This window comes from Juglans regia, chromosome 13 (assembly GCF_001411555.2).
Source record: "Juglans regia cultivar Chandler chromosome 13, Walnut 2.0, whole genome shotgun sequence".
Lineage (NCBI taxonomy): Eukaryota > Viridiplantae > Streptophyta > Magnoliopsida > Fagales > Juglandaceae > Juglans > Juglans regia.
The window spans coordinates 19,490,132-19,494,465 of NC_049913.1; the positions used below are offsets into that span (position 1 = coordinate 19,490,132).

The 4,334-nt window shown below is 37.9% G+C and overlaps 1 pseudogene; it reads left to right on the forward strand.

Annotated features, from left to right (window-relative positions):
* The first annotated feature begins 1,576 nt into the window (after positions 1-1,576).
* On the forward strand, positions 1,577-3,268 carry LOC109006495 (annotated as a pseudogene).
* Positions 3,269-4,334: the final 1,066 nt, after the last annotated feature.

The window sequence follows — 4,334 nt, forward strand, 5'->3', positions numbered from 1 at the left end:
TCACCTATACATCCATATTCCTATGAACTTAATTTTGCATTCTAATTCTCAAGAGAGTCATTCCTACACGCATCCATGTATTTAAGTTTCATTCATTTTCTAATAAATTGAATTGTATGAAGTCAAAGCATGCTCCATATTTTTAGTGAGGAATCCATATTTTATGAAATTTTTGCAGGTTACTTTGATACATATTCCTGCATTACTTGCATTAAATGTTTCTAGACACAACTGATGTCAATGGTATTTTGGTGGTTCTTACAAATTTTATTCAACATATAAAAAAAAGGCAGTTTATGGGATGACTTGTATTAGATTTTGGTCATTACGTTTACAACTCGGATTGTATTATACATTCTCCTCTGAATAAAGCGTCATTCTCATATACTTGGGCATTTGTCTGCCTCTATATATTTTAAAGTTTCATACGAATACAAGATGATTCACAAGCACTGTAAACTATGAATTGTGTATTTTTTTAGTTGCCAAAAACAATTGGATAGATTAGTGATTCTTTGTTCAATCTTTGAGATTATCAGGTCCATTTGTTGTCATTGATGAGCTTTTCAATTCAATACTTCCAAATTGTTACGATGTAATTGGCTTAATGCTCATATTTTGGTTTTCACATCAGCACCCGGTAGTGTTCCAAGCTTTGATCATTCCTATTTTTACTTCTTAATGTTCTCTATTGTTTCATGTTGTATTTTGACTATGTCATATGGGGTTAGAAATAGCAATTCTGATTTTCACTGAAGTGTCCAAAAAAATTATTGTTTCATTACTCAAACTGTGTTGAATAGTGATTCTGGATGTGGTTAATTTATAACTGATGTTTTCCTTTTCAACTCACAATGTTACAGCAGCGGATTCCATGCTTGGATTTATATTTAGACAAGGTCCATTATTTTTTAATATAGTTGCTATGTTTATCTTTTGAGCTGCCCAATGATGATTCAAATTTTTGTCTAAAGATACATTGGCACAATTTGTAACTTGGAAGAGAGACTACCTCTGATGCTAGAAAAGGAGTGGTATAACTTTGTTTGATAGGGTTTGGAAAGATGGGGTCTAGATCTGGATGTGGACCTGCCTGCTTGCATAAACATTGAACAGGTTTGGACCCATGTACTTAGATTCACACAGTTCACGTTTCTCAATCTTTTGGTTGGTTTGCAGTGAAAAAACAGAGACAAAGAGAGTGGAATAGAAAGAATGAAGAAAAGGCCTGATTTTGGAGGAGAGAGGGAGAGAGAGTAAACTTGCTAAATTGCTAATGCAGCAAAGAGAGTGGAATAGAAAGAATGAAGAAAAGGCCTGATTTTGGAGGGGAGAGAGAGAGAGAGAGAGAGAGAGAGAGAGAGAGAGAGAGAACTTGCTAAATTGCTAATGCTCCTAACGGGCAGCCACAATTGGATAGACACTCGAGCAATTTTTCGAAATCAATTGCTTTCCTTCTGTGCGAGAGAACTTCTTGTCCGAGAGGTGAATTTTCCTTCCTTCTTTCCTATGCCGATCTATTTGTCTCTTTGTATTTTTTTTAAAATAAAAATTGCCACGTTATCGGGTGTGCAAGATGTGCAAAATAGAAAGGTTTCTTTGTAGAAGAACTCTTTTTAAACAGTTGAAAAAATGTTCTAGCGTAAAGAACCTAGAATCTGTATATGCCTCAATGATAAAAACCAATGCAAACCAAGACTGTTTCTTGCTGAACTAGTTTGTGGGTGCCTGTTCAGCCCTTTCGAAAATAGACTATGCAGTTTCAGCATTTCTACATATGGAAAATCCAAATGTTTTTGTTTATAGTGCGATGATAAGAGGCTTTGCTCATTGTTTTTACCTAGCTCAAGCTTTGGAGTGTTACGTAGATATGTTAAGAGCTGATATTATGCCAACGAGTTATACATTCTTGTCGTTGATTAAGGCTTGTAGCTCAGTATCAGCTCTTGGGTTCGGTGAAGCTATAGAGTGTCAACTTTGGAAAAATGGGTTTAGCTCACATGTGTTTGTTCAGACTACTTTGATTGATTTCTACTCGAATCTGGGTAAAATTGGTATGTCAAAAAGGGTGTTTGATGAAATGGTTGAAAGAAATGTTTTCACATGGACCGTGATGGTTTCGGCTCATGTTCGGGCAAGGGATTTGAGTTCTACGAGGATATTGTTTGAGGAGATGCCTGAGAGGAATAATGCTACGTGGAACACTATAATTGATGGGTACGCAAGAGTGGGGAATGTGAAGTCTGCGGAGTTGCTGTTCAATCAGATGCCCTCAAGGGATATAATCTCATGGACGACCATGATCACTTGCTATACGCAGAACAGGAGATATAGAGAAGCATTAGCAGTATTCAATGAAATGACAAGCAATGGGATCAGTCCTGACGTAGTGACCATGGCAATTGTTATATCGGCTTGTGCCCATCTTGGAGCGCTTGATTTAGGAAATGAAATATATCTTTATGTATTGCAGAATGGGTTTGATCTTGATGTTTATATTGGGTCTGCATTGATTGATATGTATGCCAAGTGTGGAAGCTTAGATAGGTCACTTTTGGTGTTCTTCAAGTTGCGAGAAAAGAACCTGTTTTGCTGGAATTCAGTAATTGAAGGGCTTGCAGTTCACGGATTTGCAGATGAAGCACTACAGATGTTTAACAGGATGGAGAGGGAGAGGATCAAACCAAATGGGGTCACTTTTATAAGTGTTCTGAGCGCCTGCACACACGTAGGACTCGTTGAAGAAGGCCACAGAAGGTTTCTGAGCATGGTCAGTGATTATTCAATCCCACATGAAGTTGGACACTATGGATGCATGGTTGATCTACTGAGCAAAGCGGGCTTCCTTAGAGATGCACTAGAGTTGATAAGAGGCATGAAAGTTGAACCCAACTCCATTATCTGGGGTGCCTTGTTGGGTGGGTGTAAGCTCCATGGGAACTTGGAGATTGCTCGAGTTGCCATTAATGAACTGATGGTTTTAGAGCCAAACAAGAGTGGCTATTACAACCTTGTGGTTAATATGTATGCCGAAGTAAATAGATGGGGTGAGGTTGCGAAAATTTGGTCAGCCATGAAAAATCTAGGGGTAGAAAGGAGTAGTCCTGGATCCAGTTGGATTGAAATGGGAAGGAAGATTCATCAGTTTGCAGCATTTGATAAAACTCACCTAGCTTATAATGAAATTTACTTTGTGCTGGATCAGTTGGATGGGCTGCTGAAGCTAGCTGGCTCTGTACCTGAACTAACATGGGGAGATTTAGGCTGAGTTCCCCACGCATTTGGGGGTGTAACATATTAATTATTTTGGGGTTCTCACTTGATTTTTGTGATAATAAGTGATCAATCATTGTAGAATATGGAAGAAGCTGATTTATTTGTGGTAACATATTAAAATCATTCATGTTAATCGATAGGAATAAATTGGGTTTTTGAGAACAATCCTTTGAATCATGGAAGAGGTTACAATCCTTGGTTAGCTCTATCATTGGCTTTCCCTTTCACGTCCCTTGAGCAAAACTTTAAATACAAATTTTAGAAAGAAAATCCCTTCTCATTTGATAACCATGTAGAATCCAACGAATCTAGGCTTGGCCTCCTCTCATGTAAAAGGCCATGTATCTCATCTCATCATGTTACAATACACATAGCCCTTTGTCACTCACTCTCTAAGCAGAGGGCGCGGCGCCGGCATCTTAAAAAATCAAGCACCCTTAGAATTACCAATTTGATGTGGTACCTTTTCAGCAGGAAAGAATTTGATGCACAGTAGCCAAATTCTTGTATATTGTGCAGGAAAGTAGGACAACTTGCAATCTTACCGGCATCAGCAACATTGACCACTGAGAATAGATTATTTTTCAAACCTAGTACTTCAAACAAAATCTTAAGTGTGATGTTGTCATCTCCATCACGTATGATATTCATGACTCCTCTTTCACTGTGATGATTGCATCCTTTTCATCGAATTCTTGAAAGCTCGACAAGTTGGAAGTATCACCAGTGAGATGATGTCCACAACCCAAATCAATAATCCAATCATTTTCAAAATTAGTTGATACCAATGCATCAATCATCAATGGCGGTGGTTCCTTCCATAAAAGCATTTTATCCACTCTTCTTTGTTGTTAAGTTTACCTTCCTGCTAAAGATTCTTGTGATGTAAGAAGATTCTCAAACTCTACCAAGATGGGCTAAGTAGCTCATTCCTGAATATAAGTGAAATAGAGAATGTACTCCCTCTTCAATACAAGAATGGTGTGACGTTTCTTTCGTGCCTCAGATATGGAGCATCTCTCTATTTCGACGTTCTCCAAATTATTTTTTTAGAGCAT